This window comes from Ambystoma mexicanum, chromosome 10 (assembly GCF_040938575.1).
Source record: "Ambystoma mexicanum isolate Mex_15411 chromosome 10, UKY_AmexF1_1, whole genome shotgun sequence".
Taxonomy (NCBI): Eukaryota; Metazoa; Chordata; class Amphibia; order Caudata; family Ambystomatidae; genus Ambystoma; species Ambystoma mexicanum.
Window position 1 is genome coordinate 171059425 of NC_090932.1, and position 12866 is coordinate 171072290.

The 12866-nt window shown below is 45.6% G+C and overlaps 1 pseudogene; it reads right to left on the reverse strand.

Moving 5' to 3' along the window:
* Positions 1–11275: 11275 nt before the first annotated feature.
* On the reverse strand, positions 11276–12520 carry LOC138491248 (transcription initiation factor TFIID subunit 7-like; annotated as a pseudogene).
* Between the last annotated feature and the right edge of the window lie 346 nt (positions 12521–12866).

Genomic DNA, 12866 nt, shown 5'->3' on the forward strand with positions numbered 1-12866 from the left:
TATGTTTTCCCACCTCCCTTAGCCTCACCTCCTTCCTCCCCCTTGAGCCTTCTCCTCACCTTAATATTGTAAAAGGTGGATTCTGCGTCCTGCTCCTCGTGGCAGGGGCGCGTAGATGTGGGGGGTGAGCAGCGACCAAGTTACTTCACTGGTGCAAGCCCCCTGTGGGAATCCAGGCCTGCTGTGACTCCGTAGGTTTGCTGCTTTACAGTCTTTATATGCAGTTCTTATGTTCCTCTTAGTTCGAATAATAATGTCTTGCTTTTTTTCTTTTAGGTACGGAAAGGTATTTTGGTGTTGTCATGCAGTTTGAAGATGAGCATGGGTGGTAGGCGAGTGCAGTGTGTGTGCGATGCTGTCCGGTGAGTAATGTGCGATGCGCGGCGCTGTTTCGCCTTTTATATTGCTAACCTGTGTCTTTTCTCTCCTTGCAGTTTGCGATGTTCCTCGCCGAGTGCCATGATGTTCCAGCAATGATACTGACCAGGAGATGACTACCCAGGTAAGAATTGTGAGGCCTTCTTCGTTCGGGAGGAAACGTGAGTAAACGCTTATTAATGCTGTCTTTCTTCCTCTTCTTTCAAGGTTATGGTATTCCAGGATGCATGCGGTGCCGGATGATGGAGTTCGTATCTTCAGGTGAGTGGAACTGAAGTCGGCGATGGATTGAAGACAGGATACAGGTAAGTTTCGTAGTATTCTTTCTCTCTCTGCAGGTCCTTGGTTTCAGGTAAGCTGGCATCAAGAACTGGACACGGTGAGCGTTACGCTGCCCACAGCAGAATAACACAAACCGTGTTCTGCTGTTTGGGTGTGGTTTAAATAGTCTCAGGTAAAGTAGTCCAGGTAAAATAGTCCCAGGCCTGCCACACCCAAAGTAGTCCAGGGAAAGTAGTCCCAGGCCTGCCACACCCAAAAGACTAGACTGCATAGCTCAGTTCCTTGTAACTGAGCTATGTGTGTGCCTCCATGTTGGCTGAACCCCCCCCAAGTTAAATAGTCCCAAGTAAATAGTCCCATTCTAATGTTGGTCTTGATTATGGTTATGAGCCTGGCGCCAAAGGCCCCAGGACTGACTTCAAGAGAGTCTTGGATAAGGTTTTAAGGCCTTTGACCTGGCCCTAACTGGAAGGCTGACTTGCCAGTGAGGGCCAGGGTTTAGGGTCATGACCGTTACACTTTAAGAACGACACAAGGGCCCTCATTACGACCCTGGCGTTAAGGGATTACCGGCACTGGTACCGGTAATCCCTTAACGCCTGATTACGAGGTCCCTTTGCGGGTCCCGACCTTAACGGCTGGTCTGTACCAGCCATTAAGTTAAGGACCCGCAAAGGGACCTTGAAGGTGATTACGGTACCGCATTTTGCGGTACCCTAATTACCGCCTTCCCCATTCCCATTGAGCCCTATGGGGCAAAAATGGGAATGGGGAAGGGCCAATGGTAAATGGGGAATTACTGCCCCGGCAACCTTGGAATTGGGCGGTAATTCCCCATGTCACCATGGCGGATAAGGTAAATTACCGGCATTAACCATGGCGCTAATAGCACCATTGGTTAACGCCAGGGTCGTAATGAGGGCCAAGGTACTTCAAGTTAAGTAAGGAACCTCATATACTTTTAAGAGGGTCCACAAGCAACTCAAAGGTAAGTATTAACTCCAACACTGTTTTAGAAATGCACTAATCAGATCCCAATAACACACATTTAGAAAGACACACAGTATTTCAAGGTGGGTAAATCCTATTGGTAGGCATCTACACTCATTGGGCCTCATTATAAGTTTGGTGGTATCCTTGCCAATAAAACCAGCAGTCTGCCACCAAACTTACGAAATTTTCCGGCGCCCGCGAATGGGCAATTACCGGCTCATTACGGCCCTGCCGGATCTGGTAATTCCCCATTTGCGGGCGCCGGAATGAAATGCTCCCCATTCCCATTTGAGCCCCATAGGGTTCAATGGGAATGGGCAGGTTGGATGGACCGACACCATTCAGAATGGTGCCAGTGCATCCGACATGCTCTGCTCACGGGTGCCGGTACGCCCGCTAGGCCAGGCCCACCAGCAAACTTATAATGAGGCCAATTCAATTTAGAAATGATAAAACACTACCAACTCTATTACTTTTTAGAAGTGTGAACTACAATTCAAAGCTAGTAAAATAACATCTATTCTTTTTAAAGGAGCATCAAGCAACTTAAAGGTAAGTATTAACTTTAGACACTACAGCCCATCATCAGGAGTTGGGCGGTATGCTGGTGGTAAATCTGCTGGAATACTGCCCAACGCAATTACTGTTACCACCACTTGGTCCGGCAGTATTACTGCTGGATTACAAGTGGCGGTGGCACTGTAAGTCCCAATTTCTTTGGAGTCCATAGACTCAATGGGGCATCTTCTGCTCAATTACTGCGGTGGTTCGTCTGCTACGGTAATTGCACCGAAAATGGACAGAAAGTCAGCAGATTTACCTCCAGCTCAGAGCTGCAGCTGAATCCTCCAACTTTCTGCCCAATTCATAGTTGGGCGGTGCAGTAATGCAGCGGTAACACTATTTACACCACATTTTTACCACAACGCCCAACTTGTGATGAGACCCGTTATTCCCTAGCAAAGAAACAGTTACAACACTAACTCATTTAGAAGTAAGTACTTTTAAACTTGTTATAATTTCCAGATAGAAGTCTTATCATCAAAGTCCTTCCCTATTTTATAGCATCGAGTTTTCTCAGAGGCAGAAGAGGGACCCTAGAGGTCTAGAAGTCAGCTGTAGACAGTTCAGAATAGGGTTCAGTTTCAGGAAAGTCAGAGTTCCAGAGGATATCTTCTTCAACAAGTAAGTATTGGCCTTAGAGTTAGTTAAAAGTGTTCAGGGGCTTCACAGAAGGCTTCCTATATGCATTCCATCATTAGGCCTGGACGAATGGCCCCAAACACTCAAATCACGTATTCAACCTCACAAGATACACACAAGACTTAAGGTAACTATTACCCAAGCCAAAAGTCTACCTCAGCAGAGAATAAGAGTGTCTGAGTGGATGCCTTCAGGATGCAGCAGCACAGTATCCAGTCCTTAGGTTCTTGGTCAGCAGATTTAAGAAATGGGCATTGAAGGAAAACTGGCAACAGTCATTGATGGGGGAGGCTTCCAACAAAGGATTCTTTGCAGATTTTGTAGCACTGTGGATTTGGCGCCCTTTTACAGGTAACTGATGAAGAACGAATATCGCTGGACGGATTCTCTTCACTTTCTTGGTCCTGCCTTCTGGCGAGGGGACTTCAGGGATTCAAATTCTGGAGGTCCAGCAGGAGTCCACCAAAGTTTCGGACAAAATCATATTTAGGAAGACCATGCACTGCACTCAGGCTCGCGGTCCCATGGTATTGGCATTGTGCATCCCAGGAAGGACACAGCATGGCGAGGGATGGCTCGTTTTGCAGGTCTTCTCAAGACTAGTGGATCGCACCAGACTCTGGGTAGGAGTCTTCGCATTCAGGGCCCCCAGATTGATTGGAAGGAAGGGTTATATCAGGTTCTGGTTACATAGCAGGCTCACTTGAAATTGCTGCAGACATCTTTTCGTCATCTTCCTCTTTGGATTCAGCTCCAGTGGTCGACTTGTCAGCAGCTTCCAGGTTTGGAGTATTTATCAGGAACTATAGCACAACATCTGCAAACTCTTCCTGCAGTTTACAGCAAGGGGCAATTTTGCTGTCCAATCAGGACAGCCAGTCCCTCAGTACGTACTGGTTCCGTTCAGGCAAGGCTTAGACAAAGAGCTGCAGAGTTTTGCACTCCTCCCTCGCTTCCTACATTCTCAGACACTCTGAAGCCTCAGCTGGAAATACAAAGGATTCCCACCAAGGTTGTTCCTGCCGAGAATGGCAGAAGAAGACCACAGACACGACAAGCAAATAAGAAATGGCAACAAAAGAAGGATCCATCATTCTAGATGAATGGTGGCCCTCTTGTGCATTACCGCGTCTGATTTGACAGCCTGCGAGTAATAATGACTAAAAGTCATAAAAGTTGTTTCAATGCCACCGGCCATTTAAGTAAACTTGAAATTGTAACACAAATGTTACCAGGTAAGTAAGGAAGTGGATACAATGGCCTCATTAAAAGTTTGCCGGTCCGGAAACAAGGGTGCCGGTAAGCTCACTGGCACCCTTGTTTCCGGATGGGCAAACTCCAAGTCTGCCTGCCGTGGCCGCTGTAGGCAGACCGGTCAAGGAAGCACCGGCACCGTTAGCAACAGTGCTGGTGCTGGACTCTATGGGAATAGGGACTTACATTTTACCGGCGCATGACTTCCCTGGCTGCGGCCTCAGAACCTCCCAGTGGCACCGGGAAGTTAGGCGCTGGTAATATTTCATTGTGTTATGACAATATGATGGCTCCTCCTGAGACCACCTCTAACTTGATAACAGTAAAAAGACATAGGGCCTCATTACAAGTTTGGCGGCTCAAATGGGCAATTACCGGGTCATTACAGCCCTGACAGACCTGGTAATCGGCCATTTGCGGGTACCGGAAAAAAGATGCTCCCCATTCCCCTTCAACCCCATAGGGTTGAAGGGGAATGGGGAGGTCGGATGCACCAGCACCGTTTATGAAGCTGCTGGTGCATCAACATGTTGTGCTCGCAGGTGACTTTCAGCCCGCCAGGTCCGACCTGACGGGTAGAAAGGCACCCGCAAGCACAACTCGTAGTTTTCTGGTCCGGGAACTACGGTACCAGCATGCTTACCGGTACCGGGGTTCCCGGACCAGCAAACTTATAATGGGGCCCATAATCTCTACAATAAGCTATTGGTTGGCATAATACATAATGGGTGGCCTAACATCAGGGGTTTTAATTGGTTGGCTCTCTACTGACCAACCTCGGACAACTGACAGGTCGTTAGGACATAGGCCAGACAGAAGTAGGGGGAGAGAGGGCCATGGACTGCTTTCCTTTCAATTAAAGAACATACCATGCCTCATTTGTAGGACATGAGCCAGGGTGATCCCTTTCTATTTGGCCTTGTGGGGGGTCTAGTGTCTGGGGATACATGTAAGTAGTAAGGCAGGCGTCCTATCTGTGTTAGTTGCTAGTGAATAGACAGTGTTCTTCAATTATGGGTCACATGTGATGAGACCGTGTTTGGAATTATTTCACCTTGCATTTATTTAACATTTTAGCTACTATTTATGTGAGTGTTATGGTTTCTTTTACCACTGGGGACACTTTTGAGCTATTCTTCATGGGGTATTTTGGTATTCTCTGGTCGGGTCCTCCACCACACTCTACCTTCCCTCATATAGAGCTCTTTGGCCCCTCATATAGAGCTCTTTGGGTATCCATATCTTAGTCACTGCTCTTCAGCGGCCTGTATGTCTTATATGTTCATCCACACTCCAGGTCATATAGCAGCATTCCCCATTGGAATCATAATATAGCCAATGCTCAGTGTAATTGTGAGGGTCCTGAGGACAAACACTTTTTGATCCTGCAGGCTCAATTGGGTTCTTCATTGCCTGGGCACAAGTGAGGTCATCTGTTTGGGTATACTCGTGTATGTGAGTATCCACGTGTATTACTATCTTTATACCTACTGCCCTTTTGGCAGTCTTTTTGCATTGGCTTATTGCAATCCTTAGAACATATAACCCAAATAGTGCTAATACTAAAATGTCCATCAGTATTTTCAATGCATTAGCCAACCAGGAGGGTATCCATGATAACAGGTAACTGAAACAGTCATCATCGGCAATATAGTCTACCTCCTCCACCATTCTTGTGTGTATTTCTGTTAAGGTGGCTATAGCCTGTGTGAGGGTTCCATTCTCCTCATCGAGGCTAGGTGTGTATATGCAGCAAGAAGGCCCAATTTATGCGCACTTGCCCCCTCCATGGCCATTATCAGATCAAGAACATACCTGTACTGGAGGGTCATGAGTCTTATTGCCCTCAACTCTTCTCTTATGGCATTAAAACCTTTTACTGTTGTGTGTATTGTCTGCAACAGCTCACAGTGGGTTATCTGCAGCCATTTTGCATTTGTGGTGGCTTGCAACCTGGCCGTAAAGAGAGATGCAAAGAACATCTCTGTTCTGCCAAACAATTTGTGCTCATCTGGTATGGTGTCATATGCCTCTCCATCTTCATTGAGTCATAATTGCCCCTTGTTCATGCTTGCAAGGGTGAAGGCTCTCCTATGTCTTATGTGTGTGTTCATTTTGGGGAAATCACGATATGCACCTCACTCTGGGGTACTACCAAGTCTGGTGCACTTATAATTACCAGGCAGCTCAAGTCTCCCCAATTTGGGGAAAGTTGCATGTAGGCTTTGGAACCACAAGCCCAATAGTGGCCCATTATCATGGCTGTTCCTACTTTCATGTCTGGTACGCCAAATAATATGCTTACACTTTGGGTTCATTCCAACAAGCACTATGCCATTCTGAAGCAAAGGGTGCCATCCTTCAAGGGTAGTATGGGTACTGGTCCTCTCTCATCTTCTACTCAGGTAAGCAATTTGGTGTATTTGGGCCATTCATAGAGGCATGCCCAATTAGCATTTTTCACAACTTCTTTAGGTTGCTCTACAACTGCTAATGTTTTATAAACTATTAATCCTTCTGCTGTAAGTATGTGTCCCTTTATTTGTAACTTTCCTCTGTCCCAACACCCAGTCCCTTGTGCATCATCCCACTACAGTATTTTATGTTCTTCTATTTTAATCCCTCCCCCATTTGTGTGTATTGGTAGGTATTTTGCTACTTTGTGTATCAGCTTTTATCATGGTGTTCTTCTGTTTATAAAATGATCCTCCCGTGGAGACTTTGCTTTTGTTCCCCATTCTATGGAGGCTGTCCTCGTGTCATAAATAGTGCAAGGTGTGTGATGCAATGTGCTGCATTTGTGAGTACTTCTGTAGCTATGAATATTCTGGAAGCGCTCATGGAGTAGGGGATGAGGGAGCACACAAAACAACTCTCATCAGTCGTCTTTCTCCGCACCTTGCTCATATGGTCATACCGCATATTGTTGGTAACATAGACTGACTCGTCAATATATTTAGTCAGGTGCATTGAGTCGTCGAGCACATTTATTTTTAGTCTTTTCATCTGTGTGTTTATTACAGGCAATTCCTTTGGTGTCATTTCGTTCATCACATGTTTACTGGTCTGCCAGTATTATAAATTATCATTTCTCTTGCTGCAATAAAAATTATTATGTAAAGGCTACTTAATGTAAAATACATTGCTATTATAATTATTGCTAGGGTACCTACTTTCTGCAAGTTTATGTAAGTAAACTCTCCTCTAGGCATTAAGAGAGAATATCTTATTTTGTTCAACATATGCATTCTTGTTGCAGGAGAAGTGGTTCCTTTGTTATCCTTGAAAGCAAGTGTTCACATGAAAAACCTTGTCAATATTGAGGGCAAAAAAATTCTTTCCAATACTATGTAAGCCTTTAGATCTAATTGTAATGTTATTATGCAGAGGTTCCAATCTCCTAAAATGGGATACGTTTTCATAAAAAAGGATAAACCCCCCAAAAATATAATTACTATAGGAACATCTGTTATTTTCCTTTCACTGTAGAAGTGCCAGCATTGTTGAAATAATGTTGAACTTGGCTGTGTATCTATAGAGAAAACAATGGTTTGTATTCTTCTTGCTGCTGATTGGTCTTCGTCATAGACCTTGTTTGGATTCTTCTCATATTCTCTTCACCTTTGTGCTCAATGTTTCGCCGAGGTGTAATCAGGCACATCTTCCTTTGACTTTTACTGCATTCTGTGTGACCATCTCCACTATGAATGGTCCCTCGATGCGTGACTTGTGCCACCAACTTGTACAATTTCTACAGGGTCTTGTCCCCTGGAAACAGTACTAGTGGCTTCTGTATAACATCTGGATCAACGTATTCATTTGCTTCATCAGTCTTCTTCGAATCCCACTGCCGTACTCATATCTGTTGAGACATATTTTTTAGAGATTCCGTCATAGCTGTCAAATAATTGTGCATTTCACTCCCTAACACAGTGGCGGCATTGCCTGCATCAGTTTGAGCTTGAGTGGGAGGAGCAAGGGTTGTGTGCATTCAGCGTCCCGTCACCAGCTCATGTGGAGTCAGGTGATGTTCAGAGCTGGGCTGGTTGCGTACTGCAAATAGGGCTAAAGGAAGGCAATGGAGCCAACCTTTTTTCAGAGTCTCTTTTAATTTAGCAATTCGCTCTTTTTGGGGGCCGTTGAGGAATTTGCAAAGGCTGTTTGTTTGTGGGTGGTATGCCGATGATAACTTATGCTTAATACCAAACAGAATAGTGATGTGCTCAAATACCTCATTTCCAAAATGTGGTCCATTGCAAACCTGAGCACTTTGCACACTCCCCACCTTGGAAATACCTCCTGTACAAGGAGCTTTGCAGCACATGTGGCATCCGGATGTGTGCATGGACCTGCTTTGGTGCATCAGGAAAGGAAACATATGACTACTAACATGTACTTGTAGCCGTTACGGATTTGGAGCATATCTACATAGTCGATATGCAAATGCTGAAATGGCCCAGAAGGACCACAGAAGCTCCTCTCACTGTTCATAGAGTATGTCAAGTGGTAAACCTTTGGCACGTCAAACGATTTACACCAAAACTAGCAACATGTTCTGCCTAATTCGGGACAAACCACTACTCTGAAACCAGTACTGCAAGACACTCACTTGATGTGTGTGCTGGGTAATGCAATTGATTCAGTGATACTGTAATCAGCCCTTTAGGCTTGACTGATTTCCCGGTGCTGTCGTCCCATCACTGTGGGGGCCACTGAGCACCCCCTTCTTTTCCATAACTCTTGCTCTTCTGGTGGTGCTCTTCCTTGTATTAAAGCCTTCCTTCATCACCATGTTTCGTGCACGTTTGTATTTGTTCTGTGCAGTCGCAGTGTCAGATATGTTAGGAAAATTGCTGCTCTTTTTGCTTAAAGTTTGGCGGCCTCGTTACCATAAGAAATCAAATCTGCACCTCTTGTGTGTGCTGCGCACTTCATCACTGCGATGGCATATGGGAGTTGGAGTGTATCTATGAGCCTGTCTAATAGTAGTACATGCAGCATTGGCGTGCCGACTGCACGTAAGAAGCCATGCCTCTTCCAATGTGATAGTCCTGCGTGTACTGTTAACGTCACATGGGCAGAGTACACCATTACCGCCTCTTCTTTATGCACTTCGATTGCCAAAATGATTGCTACGAATTCTGCTCCTTGTGCTCAGAAATGCGCTGGGAATCTCACACTTGTCACTATCACAAAGCTGTCATTCTCTTTCACTTTTACTACTGCTGTGCCGCTATGTCGTTCACCAGTACTCTGGTTGATTGGTGATGACCTGTCAATGAAGATAATTATCACCCCTCTGGCATTTTCCTTGACATGTGGTATTTCTTCATATTATTCAGTGTACGTAGTGCAATCATGCACGTTGCCGCCTTCTTTTACTGATTTTGCTATAAATCTGGCTGAGTTTACCACTCAGCACCTCACAGTTTTGATCGATGGGTTGGATATAATTACTTCATAACCGGAGGCTCTCTGTGTGGTGTTAGGGAGGAGAGGTCTTTCAGACCCCCCTGACATTCCCACGTGAAATGGATCTCATGTTTACCTAATGGTGGGAGATGTCCCCATGTTTGCTTGGCTGTTCTTATAATTTGGTCCCAATGCTAATCACGAAAAGTCGGTAAACAAAGCCATTCGCTGTGACGTACAGACTTGGTTTTGTGCCACCCTAAACACCAACTTTTCCTAGGCCTCACAATGATCTCTAAAAAGCCATCTCTCCCACTGTCCAGCACCACGCACGAAAAGCCCAGCTTCCCCTTTAACCTCCTAGCAGATCCACACAAACCCATTTGTCGCAGAATCTTGGGCATGTATTGTTGCAATTATTCAGTATCCTTCTCTCTTGCTCTGAGCTCATTGTCCTGCGTGTGACCGGAGCAAACCCTGGCCTGCGGGCCCATCCGTCTCCACAAACCTGCTCTTTCTCCCTCGACCCCATTTTTAGAAGTTACAGCTTACAGAGTCTTTGCCCCTCCACTCTCTTTGAATGTAATCGTTTGAAAGACCCTTCCCCGGACCACCGTTAAATGGCCCACCATATACCTAATCCAGTGTGATCATATATTCTCCTTTACTCCACCATCCATCCATTCGTTTGAACCGTGAGGCACCAGGAAGAATAAATCACAGATCAAACCCCACAGATAAGGCACCTGGGAGAAGGGCGAATGCACCCATGCCCACACAAAGGCATGGGTTAGAATGTGTATATATCTGTTCACAATTTATAGACAACCCCCCCAGCCAAGTGGTGGTTTTACACCCAGCATTACTCTTTGCATGCCAATAATCATTGTGTAGTTTTGATTAGTTAGGATTGTAACACGTGAACTTAGCCTGAACTTCACTCTGCGAAGATGAGCCCAGCTGACCCACGTGCCAACTGACTGCCCCAGCCACCGCAACCAATTGGAGTCTGACATCACCCATGGTACATACTGGGTCTCATTACGAGTATGGAGGTAGCCATGCTGCTTTTAGCGGCATGGCTACCCCCATACCGGGTACCGGGTCCGGGTTCCAGGAATAGGGAATTACCGGGCCATGCTGACTTTGGCGGGCCCGGTAATTCCCATTCTCGGGACAGACCTGGACTCAGTACATCCCCATTTGAGCCCCCATAGGGCTCAATGGTAATGGGTAGGATGCTAACAACGGGCCTGTTAACGACGTTGTTAGCATCCTGGTCTGCTAGCAGGTCCCGCTAGCAGGTCCCTCTAAGGACGCCTGGTCTGACCAGGCGTTCCAGAGCGGGACCGCTGCAAACCTCGTAATAAGGCAGCCTGGAATGAACGGTGCCGGTCCCTTGCTATTTATTTTGAATTCCATGGCAACCGGAATAGCACAAGTTGTGCTTGAAAGAGCCCCAGGACCCACAGTATGCAAAAAGCAATTGTAGTTACCTCACTCATGATATTATGAAAAAGCTAAGTATATTTCATTCAATTGATGAACGTTCAAGACAGCTGTGTGTGCATTTCGTATCCTACGCTAAAGGACAATTACAATGCACTTCTAACACCAACCCTGAAGCACATCTTTTTGAGAATTCAATTTTTGATCTTGTATGAAAAGCCACTTGTTGCTATGCCGGACGGTACACCGGCCCAGATATCCTCCAAACAAAGTGTCTTGGTACTCATGACATACAAACACTTATGGTAACCAAAAGGGGCTTTGGGATTGAAGTTGGAGTCCCCAGGAAGTCCTTTAATGTACCCTGAGAGAAGAGGGCAGTTCTTGGTCTTGATCTGCAGCGTCTTTCATCGCTTTTCTATGAGTGATTCCAATTGTTCCTGAAGCGAAGAAAGCTGTTGTCTCTCATTGTCTTCTTGCTGTTTAAACTCATCCAGAACAGAGCCAGGTTCTCCACCTTCATGATGAGGTCTTCCTGACGCTTGCGCCTCTCCTGGGTCTCCTGCAGTTTGTTCTTCAATTTCTCTACCTGCTTCTGAAACTCTTGCACTATTTTGTTTGTTCCTTCTTTCTCTCGGAGCTTTTCATCAGATTGATTTAACTTATCCTGCATTCTCCTATCTAGATCTTCCGCTGTGTCCATAATGTTTAGATCTTCATCGTCACGCCGGTCTCGGTCATCCTCGTCACTCTCACTGCTACTGCTGATGTCATTAAAGATTTCTCTTAGTTCATCATGATCCACTGTGGAACTGCGCCCTTGCTTGTTCCCATACATTCCAGGTGACAAGTCCAGACCGGTAAGTGAGCCGTGGTTCTCGGCTTCCTTTGTCTCATCTTCAGCAATCACTTCCCAGCGGACACTGACGGCTTCGGCATCTGTGCTCAGCAGTCGCTTCACCTCCTTTTCCACGCCTGGAGACTCAATATACTTTTCTTGGCAGTTTTCCTGAACCGTCTTTTTCTGATATTCTTCAACAGTAGAGTGATGCCATGGTTCCAGATGAATTTCTTTTCTCTGTCTTTATCCTTTTTCTTACTGCTCTTTGGGTCTGTAGTGCCTGTTGGTTCTTCCGGGGGAGGGAAAAGCTCACAATCTAAAGTGCACACCAACATCTGCGACACATCTGCTGTCTTGTAAAATGTTTTCTTGTCAATAGTTTTCAAGCTTTCCATGATGCAGGGCAAGTCAACCACTTTTGTAGCTAATGGTACATTGTCTACACGAACAATCCCATGATGTCCATCAGAGTGTAACTCTATGGTCAGTCAATCTATCAGGTTAACATTCCCAGACTGCACTGCTAGCCTCATTATCGAAGCATTTTAAGGAGGCAGGCGAAGAATAAACTGACTCTCCAACTCATGAGGGGCATCATCTTTGTTTTTGGACATCTTTTTTGTAGAAGTCATCTTGCTTCTTCTTGCGTGTCACAAATATTTACAAGCACAAGTTTTGGTTGATTCACAAACTCAATAGATGCTTTGACTCTGTGAAGATATTAAGGGGGAGGGGCCACTACAGCTCTGGCCAGAAGAGGCGTCTTTCGACAAGGTAGTGATAAACCATGTAGAAACATACTTAATGGCTAAATATAAAGGGAAGCAGCGCCAAAAGAGACGTGAAGTGCTAGATTTGTGGAGGATGTTCGAAGAAACACCCTCCACAAATAAGAAAGAAAAAGAATCAGAAGCCCCACCAATGCAGAATGGCGAAGCAGGAGAAAAGGATAAGGAAGAGGCAGCACCAAAGTAATTATACCCACTGCTTACAAGACCCTTACCCACCGAGGGATACTATAATCCACTATATTTACCACAGCCTAGTGCACCAC